Consider the following 15,266-nt stretch of genomic DNA (forward strand, 5'->3'; position numbering starts at 1 on the left):
AAAGCATCCACCATTTTGGTGATTTGACCCTACTGTGGATGTCTTTGAGGAGAACCACATGCACTAATATTTGGAAGAGATTATTTCTCTCTCTCAGAGAAGAATCTTTTAACTTCCAGATACTCACCTATAAGTTTCAAAATCTCTAATTATTGCTTCGGCTGTTAAGGATTTGCTGTAATAAGTTGTGATTCAGCAGTATCAAGAGGGATACCAGTAGGGGGGAGATATGCAAATAGTTAGAATTTGGTCTCATTAGCATGACAGTTGTGAGGACCAGTTTTGTATCTATTTTATGTATGTACACATACATACAAACTAAGAATTCATATGTAAGTACACATGTGTCTGATTTGAGTCAGTTTTGACTCCTAGTGACTGCCTGGACAAATCCTTGCAGTTTCCTTGGCAAGGTTTTTTTTTTTTTGGAAGTGGCTTGCCATTACCCTTCTAGGGTTGAAGAAAAGTGACTGGCTCAAGGTCACCTAGCTGGCTTTCATGGCTAAAATGGGACTAGAACTCAAGGTCTCCAGCTTTTTGGCATGGTGCCTTAACCACTACCCCAAACTGTCTGTCTGTCCTTCTTTGCCTTTCATATACATACTAATGTGCATACGCGCGCACACACACACACACACACAGAGCCAGCATTTTTTATTTTTTCAAAACCATTTTTCCCCAAACAAAACATTCATGAGTATGTTTAATATTCTGTAAGTTTATCATATGATGACTACAATATTTTTTTTCATTTTCAGAAAAAAATGGATTATCTTTTTAAAACCTAGTGCTTGTCCTTTTTGTTTGTTGCAGTTATATCTGAATTGTTATCTTAGAACCTGCAGGCTTTTTTTAGGATTTAAAAAAAGTCTCAGAGTCACCTTGAACGACAAGATGGGTGGCAAATAATTTTGATAATAACAATGACATTTTTTAAACTGATAAACTGATGTTACCTAGCTTAGGTAATGAAAGAAAACAACCAAGCTCGGAGAGTGTCTAGGACCCCTGGAATTTTTTTTTAATCCAGCATATGCTCTATTAAAGATATCAAGTTTATAAATCTTTAGATAGACAGTAGAAATAACATAATAAATTATCAGTTGTTTTAAATGATGCTTTTTATCACACACTCAGAAAACAGGTGAACAAAGGTGGGCTCCTTTCACCTTTAAAGTGTAAAATTCTCTATTAAAATGTTTAAGATACGGTAGATCTAAAATATAAATGAAAAATATGAAGTATAAATGTAACAGCTCATTTTTTAAGTCCAAGGGCTACTTTTTAAATTACATTTCTTTGATCTAGAAGACATCTTACTAATAGCACTGAAGAATGTTGGTGAACTGATAATTTTTTCCATTATATTTTCGTCATTTGCATGATATTACATTTAGAATTTTTAATGATCAAAAGGAATATGCTATCTACTAAGATCCAAACTCATAAAAGCAGAATTTCCCATTACTTTGTGTGACAAAGTTAGCTTTTTTCATAACCCCATTGGCACTCATTGGAAATTTTGATAATGGTATCTCTTACCCATGAAAGAATTGTTTTAAGAGAGTCTTATCTGAAGGACAGAAAAAAACCCAAATCTTTCCACATTCCTTTTCTGGTTTGGCTATTTCTGAATAAAAATAAAAAGACAAGGTTGTACATAACATAAGATTAGATACTGATTTCCCTTTTTTACATAGAAAAGAAATAACTTCTACTAACTGCCTGAATTATGTGAATGAACTTCTGCAGTTATTCTGAAAACATTGGAAGGAATATAGAAATGCAGTTCTAGTAGCATCCACCAGTTTCCCCCCTCTAACTTTATTTGCAAGAGACAGCCAATATGGTACAGTGATTAAGGCAACGGGTTATAAAACAGAAGACTGATTTCTGAACTATTGATTTTAGTTTCGTACTACACACAAAGGTAACTTTGGGAGCAGTGACAGTCTCTTAGTCCTAGGAAGAAGAAAAGACATTTCTGAAATATTGCCCAAAAAATCTGCAGGGGCTTGTACAGGCAGTCACCAGGAGTCAACACTGACTAAGTCAATGTGCACATTTAGAACATTGATGGGATGATTTTGGAGCAGAGGCCTGTGCTTTGCCCTTAAAAAAGAACACAAAGTTAATTGTGGTAATAGAAAGCTTTAGGGAGTTTTTGGATGCAATTTAAAGTTGAGGTCATGCTGTGGCAATTGTAGGGAAACTTAATATGGCCACAATTTGGTTTGCTCTTCAACAACTCATACCAAAATTCCAAAAGTAGCACTAGCATTAGCACTTAGACTTATATACTGCTTCACAATACTTGATTATGAGTTGGAGTGCAGTGCCTGATTGAAACTCACTACCTGTTTTTCCCTCAAGATTATTTTTCCCTGCCTGGGATATAGTGTCCTGGGAACAGGCACTGCAGCTTTAAAGAAACATACGAAAGTTCTGTATTTGTATTCTTCTGCTTTCTTTCTCCTCCCCCTTTTATTAGCGAACTACAAAACAAGAACAAAAGAAAAATAAAATTATAAAAGAAAGGAAATAAAACCTGACATATCTCTTCAAAATGTTGCAGAGTCCTAATTGTTTCTATAATAGTTCAACAATATTAGTTTATCTTGAAAAGCTAGAGCAGCTGGAATGTATTTGGTGTTCTGAATTAAATACCTATAGCCTGTCATTAAACAACGTGTTTAATGAAAGAATATCTGACCATTTTACATGAGCTTTCAATTGCCTTTTCTACTTGCTTTAAAGGAGGAAAGTGAAGCACTAGAACTGCCTAGGAGAAACAGGCCAATGGAGGGTAATCTTCTTATTTTATAGATGTGAATTAAAGTCTACTTTGAATTTTGATTAAGAATTCACAGTCCAGAGATTATCAGCAAACCAAGATTAAATTTTTTTAAAAACCATTCTTGGAATATATTGACATGCAAAAATGTTAAAGTGTATCATTGCAATAAAGGATTTGTGGAAGGACTTCCTGAATCTTGACTTGATGGCTTAAATTTTCATCTTTTTGTTGACCCTGAAAGTTATGGTCAGGTATTTGAATTCATTTCACTTAGACTCTGCCGGTAAATATCCAACTCTTTGGTGATTTGCCAGTTTAGCAGCAATAGTAACATAATCTGGATTGGGATTTGTCCCTAAAATATATTAGAGTTTAGCTGTTTTAAGAAATCAAATCTTTCTAATAATTCATGTTCTTATGTTATGTGCCTTGATATAATTCCATGAGCTTAACTATTTTAAAAATCTGTCAAGCTATGAGAAACTTAAAAATAGCCAATTCTATTTGGTGATTAAAGATTCTAATCAATTTTAAAAAAAAAACCAAAACCTATCAGCACATATTTTAGATAAACTCAGAAAATATTGGTTGTTTTTAAATGGGACAAGATTTTGAAATAGGTCTCTGAAAACATTTTTTTCACTCCAATGTTAAATTATGTAGTGGTAAGTATTATTATGCTATTTTCTGCACATACTATTTTGCTTCTTTCTCCTTTGTCTCAGGTTTTTGTGTGTTACACTGTGGTTTTGTTACATTTTTGGAATAGTCAATTTTACTAATTAAACTGGGAATATTTTACTTATTGTGACAAATGTTTATGTGTATTGCATTAGGGAATATATCATTTCATAATAGTTCCATAACTACTTTGATATGGAGATTTGGAAAGATAATGAAGGGGAAGTACTAGAACAGGCTTTCTTAACTTTGGCTTTAAGAAGTATTGACTTCAACTCTTAGAATTTCCCAGCCAGTCCGAAAAGCAGAGTGCTATTACATTTAAGATTCTGTGAATCATAGTGATTAAAGTCTCTAAGTATTAGAATGCTGGAAGCCAAATGGTTTTTGAAAAAAATGAATGTATGAAGTCAGATTAACTTTTTTTTAACCAAATGTTTCTCCTATTCCATTGCCTCAGCTGTCATGAACTATCAGCAGCACAAGACTGAATACAAATTCTAGCCTTTGATATGTGCATTTATGTATGACTGTGTAAGACAGGGGTGTCCAAACTTGGCAACTTTAAGACTTGTGGACTTCAACTCCCAGAATTCTGGGAGTTGAAGTCCACAAGTCTTAAAGTTGCCAAGTTTGGACACCCCTGGTGTAAGAGAAAAACAATTCAGCTGGTAAGAAAGTTTTGTCACCACTAACTCAACTAAGCAGCTGCCAATTATAAAGATGAGGGAAGTATCCCACTTTCTGCTGTCCAGCAAAAATCATTCTATTCACTGCTTGCCTTTTTGCCACCAAATGTTTTAGAAAATAAATTGACATGTCAGTTAGTTTAAGGGTTATACAACTCCATCTTGAGTTAATTATCAGAAGAGGACCTCTTTAATCAATTGCATTGTTAGCCTTGCTGCTTTTGGAGTAAACACAGTTTTTCTGCCACCTTAGCAATTTACTCATTTGATTGTGATAATTATAACATGAAGGATAATTTGAAACTTCTAATGGAAGGGAAGGTTCAAAAGAATCCAACTGACTGGATGAGCGTACCACACTTCAGATAAAAATATTTTGGCATATTTAAACTGAGAATATATATCTTTGTAAATTTGCATATGAGATTCTCTAGTCTTTCATTGAAAATATGGTCAGTTTGGACTGAAGAAAAAATTCCCTTATATGAATTTGATATTTGTCTATATATTGTATGTGTATAATTATATATTATGCTTTAAATAGCCAATGTCATATTTAGGATATTTATAATTTTATTTTTTTAATGTCTTATGTTAATATTTAAATTTAATAGATTATTTTGCTCCCTGTTTCTCCATAGATTTCTTTATATGCAAACTTTTGTCTTCATTTTTCAAAAATTATTTTTCAGGCAATTTTCCTCTAAATAAGGCACACGAAAGAACATTTAAAAAAAGAACTAAGGATATAGACAAGCTACATGGTCTGTAAATGGTATCAAGATGTCTAAAATAGAGTTCACACTTACAAATGAACAATGGCAACCAAAAACCAGTTATATTATGTATAAAGATCTTTGAAGAATCTTTCTGAGACAATTTAAAATAATCTTCCTTTTTTAAAAGTTGCCTTTATATCCATTTATTTATGGATAAGTTGGAGAAATATAACCAATACCGGAAATCTTATGAAGCCCAATTATTTTTATTTCTAAAGCAAATAAATTTATTTGTAGAGATATTTACATATAGTATGAACAGTATCTGGCAATGTTTAGTTATTTCTGTATGTAAGTGCAGGAAGCTACATATCAGAACAATAAGTTGCCTTAGTTGCTATGGAGTTTGGATACTTGCAAAAATGAATTTGGCTTTTTGGTCTTTTGGCACTATTTGCATAATTATATTAAAAGAAACATAGGTGATAAAAGTTTTTTTTAAACTTTATCTCAAGCTTTAAAAGGTTCATAGCAACTACACTCATATCTATGTGGTTTTCTTAGCAACATTATGGAAGTACTTGACTCTTCCTGTCTTCCTTTCTGGGTCTTTAGCTCACAATCCAATGTTCACCCTTTAAAGTACTAACCAGGTCCAACCCTGTTAACTTATTTTTGCAGATCAACCAGCTAACATCTGCTATGTGCAACTACTCGCTAATACAAATGAAGCATGAAAGAGATTCCTTAAGGCAGTGCTTCTCAAATAGTGGGGCGGGCCCCTCAGGGGGGGCGTGAGGCTCCGTAAAGGGGGGCTCAGCTCAAATTATTTTATATATTTTTGTTTTGCAGGTTAAAGTTTTTTTTAATATTGTGTTCCTTTAAATCCTGTGCTCCTTTAAATCTTTTCTGCTACAGTTAATAAAGCTATTCTTTGTTGTAAATTGATCCACATTTCTTTCTTTTTTTATTCTCTTATACGTTAATAAGGATACAGTGTTATGCAGAGGTGTACTTATAACAATTTTATAGACAAATGATACTATTTACAGTCGCGCGGGGGGCGCGAAATGTTTTCTTCTTCCTAGGGTGGGGCATGACAGAAAATAATTGAGAAGCACTGTATTAAGGCAACAATTTTATTAGTCCAATTCAAAATTTAAAAAAAGCCAGGGCTACATTGAACAAGTTGTTAAATTAAGCAGAATGGAAAAAAGGAAAGAAAGATAGAAGCTTAAATAAAGCTTCAACTGAATATGGAAGGAAATCACAAGCAGGCAAGTAGAACTTCTCAGATTGTATCAGAATATTCAGGACAACCATTAGAAAGAAGACAATGTACTGATTAATCTGCAATTTACTTTTTCTCCTGAAATTAGCCTAGATATATTTTATATATAATTGTGTGATACAATTTCATGTGACCAACTATTAAACAGTTGTGCTATTAGTATTTTTTAAACAGTGATCAATCAAGAAAGCTCATAGCTCAAAATATATAATCTTTGTTTAAGATGTTTTAGGCATAATGTGATTATGCCTGAGCTGCAGTGATACCGTGTTAAGAGTGCACTATTGCAGGATACTCCTGCTGACTGCCAGCTGCTTGCAATTTGGCAGTTCAAATCTCACCAGGCTCAAGGTTGACACAGCCTTCCATCCTTCCGAGGTGGTAAAATGAGGACCCAGATTGTTGGGGGGAATATGCTGACTCTGTAAACCATTTAGAGAGGGCTGTAAAACACTGTGAAGTGGTATATAAGTCTAAGTCTATTGTTATTGCTCTATGACTATTGTATAGGCTTTGTGTCCAATTTGTTTGTCTGGGGTTTTGTATTTTTGTTGTCTATTGTATATTTTATTTCTGTCTGTACACCGCCCCGAGTCCCTTCGGGGAGAGGGGGCGGTTTATAAATTTAATAAACTAAACTAAACTAACTACAGAAACCCCCTCATTTATACTGCTTAGGCCAATGCAGAGAAATTTAGTTCAATTGCATGAAGTCGTTGATATTATGGGGGTGATGTTCCTCAAGATAAGAAATGACATGGTTAGCCCTATTACTTAATCAACAAAGTTAGTGCCCTTCTGAGTATGCTTTTAGAACAGTGGGTCTCAACCTTCCTAATGCCGCGATCCTTTAATACAGTTCCTCATGTTGTGGTGACTCCCAACCATAAAATTGTTTTATGTTTTCCGTATTTTTTCAAAAATATGTGTTTTCCGATGGTCTTAGGTGATCCTGTTTTAGAACAAGAAGGCCTACTGTCCTCTTTGTAAACAAATTACTAGTCTACATAGACAGATTACCTATCTAGAATCTCTAATCTGTGCTCTCCAAGCAGAAATTAGGTGTCCAATTCGGTCATTCCACTCTACGGAGTGGAGTGCCACATTATCAGCCCCCCTACTGCAAAGATCTTGCAGGAGAAGAGCAGTCTGGACAACCATGGGATCTGGCAGGGTGAGAGCTGTGAACCATAAACACAAAGCTTTTGTTGTAACCCAGCATAACAGATATAGCGCCCTTGCTGACCCTAATGGGGACACTAAAGAGACAGGTCAAGGTAGTTGTGATAATGATGACTCAAATAAGCAGGGGATCATGGTCCAAAATGAAGAACTAACTTTGGAAAGGCGAAATGGGGAACCAGGTATCACACATCAGTTGCACAAGAAGAGCAAGGTATGCAAAAAGAGAAGTCACCTTCTGGTTGGTGATTCAATCATAAGGGATGTAAATTTAGGAAAGGATATGGAGGTTTTAAAAGAGGTCAGGTGTCTGCCAGGTGCTATTGCCAGCAGAGTCAAGAGGCGTATTCTTAAAATAGTCAAGAATGCAAGTAAGGACTGTGATGTTGATGCTATTATACATCTTTGCATAAATGATCTGTCTTCACTTTTTGTGAAGAATGATTTCTATAGATTGGGGTATGAACTTAGTAGTATAGGTTGTAGGCTTATCTTTTCAGAGGTTTTACCAGTATATAAGGAACAATAGGGAAGGGCCAGTGTGTAGCAGAGTTTAATGTGTGGCTAAAGGAGTGGTGTAAAAGGGAAGGCTTTGGTTTTATTAGTCATGATGTCTGCAGCTGGTCCAATGAAAAACTGTATAAAAGAGATGGTTTGCACCAATCCAAGAAAGGGACTGAGTTACTTGGCATTAAATTTACAGATTTTCTGGATAAACATTTAAACTGAACAGCGGGGACAGAGAATTAATTGATACAGAACATTTCTGTCCCCAGCAATATAAAATTCATAGGGTTATCAGTGCATGTAACATAAATGTTTGTGCAGGTAAGATTATCACTCCCGCTGTCAAGCAAAACCAAGCATTTAATAGTGAGTGCCATACCATGTGCATGAATCATACAAGTGGCAAGAAAATAGGGGCAGTCAGGCATAACACAGGTTATGTAGACAGTAAACACAGGGTCAATCAAAATGGACTCAAATGTCTATACACCAATGCACAGAGTATGACGAATAAGCAGGGTGAATTAGAAATTCAAGTAAAAGAGGGCAGATACAATATTCTTGCCATTACAGAAACTTGGTGGGATGAAACCGACAAATGGAACATACAGCTAGAAGGATTTAAATTATTTAAAAGAAATAGACCAAATAAAAGAGGAGGTGGAGTTGCACTATATATAAGAAATAATTACCCCTCTACAGAAATAGAGCACAACAATGATGAGAACTATCTTGAATGCATTTGGGTCAATATTAAAGGTTGGCAGGAAAATGTCATTGCCATAGGTCTATACTACAGGCCACCCAACCAAGCAGAGGAAGTAGATGAACTTTTTGCTAGTCAGCTAACCAAGGTATGTAGGAAGCACACCACAATAGTAGTGGGGGATTTTAACTACCCTGACATCAACTGGGAAACAAACTCTGCAAGTGGAAGATCCAAACTCTGCAAGTGGAAGATCCAACAGGTTCCTAACAAACCTAGCATTTCCCAAAAAGAGAGAAGGGAACAAGGGGATCAGCCATATTGGACTTAATTCTCATTAACAGAGAAGAAATGATAGAAGGTGTTGAAGCCACAGGAACCCTGGGGGCAAGTGACCATGCAATATTGGAATTCAACATTATGCAAACACAAATAGTAGAACAAAGTGAAACTAGAGTCTTGGACTTTAAGAGAGCTAATTTCAATAAACTTAGAGAGAGCTTGGGAAGAATTCCATGGATGAGAATCCTCAAGGGGAAAACAACTCAAGAAGCTTGAGAAATTTTGAAAAATGAGATTACAAAAGCCCAGTCTAGCACAATACCAATGAAAAAGAAAAATAACAGCTCCCAAAAGAAACCAGCTTGGCTGCATAAAGAACTCTCTGACAAATTGAAAGACAAAAAAGATAAGTATAAAAAGTGGAAGGGGGGGCACATAACTAAGGCAGAATATCAACAAATAGCCCGAGCATGTAAAGATGAAGTGAGGAAAGCTAAGGCTCACAATGAAGAAAGGCTTGCTACAAAAGTAAAAAATAACAAAAAAAGCTTCTTCCAACATGTTAAAAACAAGAAAAAAGTTAAGGAAACAATTGGTCCATTGCTGGGAGAAAGTGGCAAGAAGGTGACAAGCAACAGGGAGAAAGCAGAACTATTTAACTCATGTTTTGCATCTGTCTTTACACAAAGGGATAAAACAGTCCAACCTATCAAAAGCAGCACCACAAAAATCAGATTAGGAACACAAGTTGAAATAGGGAACAAAATGGTAAGTGAACACCTGTCTACCCTAGACGAGTTCAAATCACCAGGACTGGATGGATTACACCCCAGGGTTCTGAAGGAATACAGCATGTGACCCCCCTCCCCCAGTGCTAATCTAATCTTGCCACTATTATGTAAATACCTAGAGCGCATAGATGATTTTACACCACCCTGTTACTTTCATATATCAACCCTGATACAATATGCAATGCTGTGAGGTTCTGTGAAGTAGTGCTCAAAATTTGTCAGATCATGACTTCTGCTTGGAGCTCAATTTTATTCACTAGATCTTATGAGCACTCAGTTCGCCATATTAGAGAACTTTATGACTTGACAGATATAGGCTTCTACATACTTTTATGCTTCTATATACCAGCTAATGCTTCTACCACTTCATTTAGCTTCTCACTTTTTATTAAAACTTTTGGTTTTTAATTTATATAGCCTTACATCTCAGAACCACTGAACTATATCTTTCAGAGATTCTGGAGCATCGGGGAACTACCAGAGGACTGGAAAAGAGTTGATGTGGTTCCCATCTTCAAAAAAGGGGAAAAAACAGATCCAGGAAACTACAGACCTATCAGCCTGACTTCAATACCAGGAAAGATTCTGGAAAAGATAATCAAGCAACAAATTAGCGAACACCTAGAAGCAAACAAAGTAATAGCCAAAAGTCAACATGGGTTTGCCAAAAACAGATCATGCCAGACTAATCTTATTGCATTCTTTGATAATGTGACAAAATTAGTGGACCAGAGGAATGCCGTCAATATAGTTTACTTGGACTTCAGTAAGGCATTTGATAAGGTAGACCATAACCTACTACTAGATAAAGAAGAAGAATGTGGGTTAGACAGCATCACCACCAGATGGATTCGTAACTGGCTGACCAACCACACTCAACGTGTAGTCCTCAATGGAACTGCATCTACATGGAGGGAAGTATGCAGTGGAGTACCCCAAGGCTCTGTTTTAGGCCCAGTACTCTTCAACATCTTCATCAATGATTTGGATGAGGGAATAAATGGGGAACTCATCAAATTTGCAGATGACACCAAGCTGGCAGGAATAGCCAACACTAGCCAACACACAATAGGCTAAAGATACAGAAGGATCTTGACAAACTTGAACATTAGGCACTATCTAATAAAATTAAATTCAATGGTGAAAAGAGTAAGGTTCTACATTTAGGCAGAGGAACAGTATAGCTGGAACCTTGCTCAACAGTAGTAACTGTGAAAGGGATCTTGGCGTCCTAGTGGACAACAGTTTAAATATGAGCCAGCAGTTTGCAGCAGCTGCCAAAAAAGCCAACACAGTTCTAGGCTGCATAAACAGAGAGATAGTATCAAGATTACGTGAAGTGTTAATACCACTTTATAATGCCTTGGTAAGGCCACACTTGGAATACTGCATTCAGTTTTGGTCACCACGATGTAGAAAAGATGTGGAGACTCTAGAAAGAGTGCAGAGAAGAGCAATAAAGATGACAAGGGGACTGGAGATTAAAACATGAAGAATGGTTGCAGGAATTGGGTATGTCTAGTTTAATAGAAAGAAGGACTGGGGGAGACATGATAGCAGTGTTCCAATATCTCAGGGGTTGCCACAAAGAAGAGGGAGTCAAACTATTCTCCAAGGCACCTGAGGGTAGAAGAAGAAGCAATGGGTGGAAACTAATCAAGGAGAGAAGCAACTTAGAACTGAGGAGAAACTTCCTGACACTTAGAACAATTAATCACTGGAACAGCTTGCCTCCAGAAGTTGTGAATGCCCCAACACTGGAAGTCTTTAAGAAGATGTTGGATAGCCATTTGTCTGAAACGGTATAGGGTTTCCTGCCTAGGCAGAGGGTTGGACTAGAAGACCTCCAAGGTCCCTTCCAACTCAGCTATTGTATATGTATGGTTGCTCATAGTTTTTTCCAGTTTAGCTTAACCAAGCTTGCTGTCTCATTGTGAACTAGCAGGAGAGCTTCTCTACTCCCACTTAGTCATTTTGTAGGAAAAACATTCAACTTTACTACTTGTTCTTTGCATCAGGAAAACAATTCTACATTAAGAAAAGTTCACTGCACTTTTTTCATGGTTTTTTGGGGGGGGCAGGGGATGTTGTTTGTTTGCTTATTCCTATGAATTTTCTTCTTTTGGGGAGTTCTGTATTTTCACTTTTGTTGAATAAAAATAAGAATCATTATAAAAAAAGAAGAAAACATTTCTGGTGTCAAAGAAAAGATGGTGTCAAAAAGATATAAGAATAGTTATAAATAGCAATAATCTATTGAATCCAATGGGACTAATCTCCCTGTATTGGTTGGCGTTTGCACTTTACACACAACTAAAGAAGCAGAGATGCAGAGATTCTTCTTAAAGATGCACAGCACATTTCTAAGGCACAAAATAATTTTCCTTGTTTCTTTGGGGGAAAAAAATTCCTGTGAAACTTTTTTCCAAAAAGTATCTCATACAGTCTTTCTCTTTTTCTTTCTTCCTCTCTCATCCCTTATCACACCCATGCTTGGTGTCTTTAATATCTTTTGGCTATTCTTCTCCCCAAATTAGCTTTTCATCTTCTAATTTCCTCGACCAAAAGAATTTGTTTGCAGTTGTGGGAACACCCCCGCTTCCTAGAGAATGAAATATTTTGGGGAATATTAAAAGAGGCAGAATATTATATTTTCCCAAAGAAGAAATGGAGAAACATGTTCTTAAAGGCAGAAAGTAGCCCCAGACTTCCTGCCACAGGAAAACAGCCTCAAGCAGAAGAGACTGGTCTTTTGGAATGGAGATTGTATATGCTTTAAGAAAGACTGGGTCAATCTATTCATAAACACAACACCTTCAGCCACAAGCTCCCACAAAAGGCTGGAGCTGATGGGATTTAAAAAGTAGAAAAACAAAGACTCCTAAAAAATCTAGATTCCCCCACCGAAATCCACTTGCTCAGCCAACAAGGTCAGCCACCACCCCAGAAACATGCTGCTGTCACTGAAGTTCCTGGCATCCAAATAAACAGAGACCTTCTTTCCATGTGGCTTCCTTCTATTTTATTTTTAGCCTCTTTTCCCCAGGTTGGAATCAGACTGGATTTTTCTTCCAACACAGTTTAACTTCAGCTTTTAGGATGTTGCCAACCAACAGCCTATTTCTAGTGTTTTATTCATTATTTTGCAGTTGAAGAATGTTAAGCTTAAGCTTTGCCCCAAACTTAATACAGCCAAATTGGTTGCATAAGTATTGGGATCAAAGATCTGTATACATACTCTGTCTGGTTGTGTCTTCTACCACTTCCATTCTCTTCTAACTTCTTATTTATATTGGACATTTTCAGGAAAAATGGATTTTCCAGGTAACAGTTACAGATGCAGTATCTGCTTCAGTATGGTTTATTCTCTACAGCGAGCATACATATCGTATGGACCACAGTCTACATTCAACCTGCCAAACAGCGTTGTGCAGACAGATGGAATTTTTTGAAAGGTCAACAAATATTAATTATATTCCTTTCTTGGAAAAGAACTATACAAAAGTATTTTCAACATGACTACTGTAAAATGCATGAATGCAAATGGTATGTAAGAAAGAGCTTGGGAGAGTAGGTGAGATGCTGCCAAGGAAATAGTAAGATAAGGCTGGATTGTGGGTAGGACAGAAGAGACCTTCCCTAGTTTCTTGAGATGTAAAGTAGATCAAAAGGAGAGAATTGAACTTTCATACTTGCACCTTTCTGCCAATGTAGATATCATTTATAACTGTTGCAGTTATGGGCCTTGGGAATTCTCATTTCTTCCAACTGTTTTGCAAGTATATGCTCCATAAAAGGCCCAGGGTACCTGCGAGACCACCTACTGCCACCAATAGCCTCCCACCATCCAGTACGATCCCACAGAGTTGGCCTCCTCAGGGTGCCGTCGGCCAGACAGTGTCGGCTGGTGACCCCCAGGGGGAGAGCCTTCTCTGTGGGAGCGCCTTCCCTCTGGAATGAGCTGCCCCCGGAGCTTTGCATAATCCCTGACCTCCGGTCCTTCCGACGCGCCCTAAAAAGTTGGCTTTTCCAGCAAGCCGGGCTGGCCTGTTAATTTTATTTAATTTTTAAAATGTGAGTGTTATATAAATTGGGTTTGTTTTTTGGACTGTTTCTAATTTCCTTTTAACTCTTGTACTATGTGTTTTTTAATGCTGTACGCCGCCCTGAGTCCTTGGGAGAAGGGCAGCATATAAATCTAATAAATCCAAATCCAAATCCAAATAAAACTTGGTAGTGGTGTTGAAGTGCAGTTAACAATTTTGTACAGTAATGTCTGCTTATTAATTTTCCTGTGTGTTAACTTTTTTTAGGATGCTACTGATTGTGCATCCATAATAAAACTATTCTTTTTCTTAAATAAATTAAAAACTAATTTTGAGTGATTTTTAATTATAAGCTCATAGATATTATAAGTGAACACAAGAGGAAAACTGAGTTAGAACATAGGTTTTTAATGAATATAGACAAATGAATTTTTTTCCTCTATTGCAGTTTGTGCTGTATTCCCAAAAGAATATAATCTCCAATAACATTTTGAAAAAAAAACCATCATGCTCTCATTAGACTATAATGAGAAAAATTTAAAGTTGTTAGTTTACTGAAAAAAATCTCTCTAGAAAACAGCAGGTTTTCAAGAATATACATGCAGAAAATGAAGCAGCGTTAAAACTGCAAGAGAAATTGTTGATGTTAAATAATATTTTACAAAAGGTTGATTTAAACAAAAAAGTATGCAGATTGCTGTGTTTGGCTTATGCCCAGAAAAAAGAGCAACATTTGATATTAGTTTATTCCAAATGATTGTTCAAAGACGTATAGGTGACATTTTTTCCAATTTTAGTGATCAATTAGCTGTCAAATTTAAAGAATTTCTCTTTTATTCAATATCATTTGATGAAAGGGCTAATTTAAAAGAGATAGCACAATTACTAATCTTTGTAAGAGGAATCATTACACATTTTGAAATTACTGGGATGTGCTCCACAGCTAGCTGTACAAATGGAAAAGAAATTTGTGATGAAATCATGGCATGTCTTAAACATTGGAACATTAGCTGATTTGCACTGCTGGGCATCACCCTGAATAGCAAAAACATTAGTTGTTTTTCCTCAGCTCTACCTTGTAAAAGAAATAACTGAACACCAATACATTATTCACGTTCAAGATTTCTTTGATAAAGTTTTAAAATATGATCATGTGTTGTCAGTGGCTGTGAGCTTTTCTCACAGTAATGAACTGAAACAATGAATATTCAAAGTGGGTTTTTTTTCAAGAAGCAGAAACTGAATGTAATGACTTAGTTTACACAGAAATAAGATGGTGGAATTAATGCTTCAGCATTTTGGTACTATAAAAGACAAAGTAACAAAATAAACGCATGTATTGAAACTGCTGCTGTAGAATTTACACCCAAATGGCAAGTAATTTATAATATGGAAAACATGAAGATTCCAGAGAAGAGCAAAATATGAAACTTAAATGCAAGATATAAAGATATAAATCAGTGTATCTTTATCTGTGTACTTATGAAATATAAACTGACTGACTTTCTGAAATCAAATCTTGGCATCATATTGTGGAAATTCAGCAACATATTAATTTATCATGTAGCAACAGTA

This window comes from Natrix helvetica (genome assembly GCF_964273705.1).
Source record: "Natrix helvetica genome assembly, chromosome: 4".
Taxonomy (NCBI): domain Eukaryota; kingdom Metazoa; phylum Chordata; class Lepidosauria; order Squamata; family Natricidae; genus Natrix; species Natrix helvetica.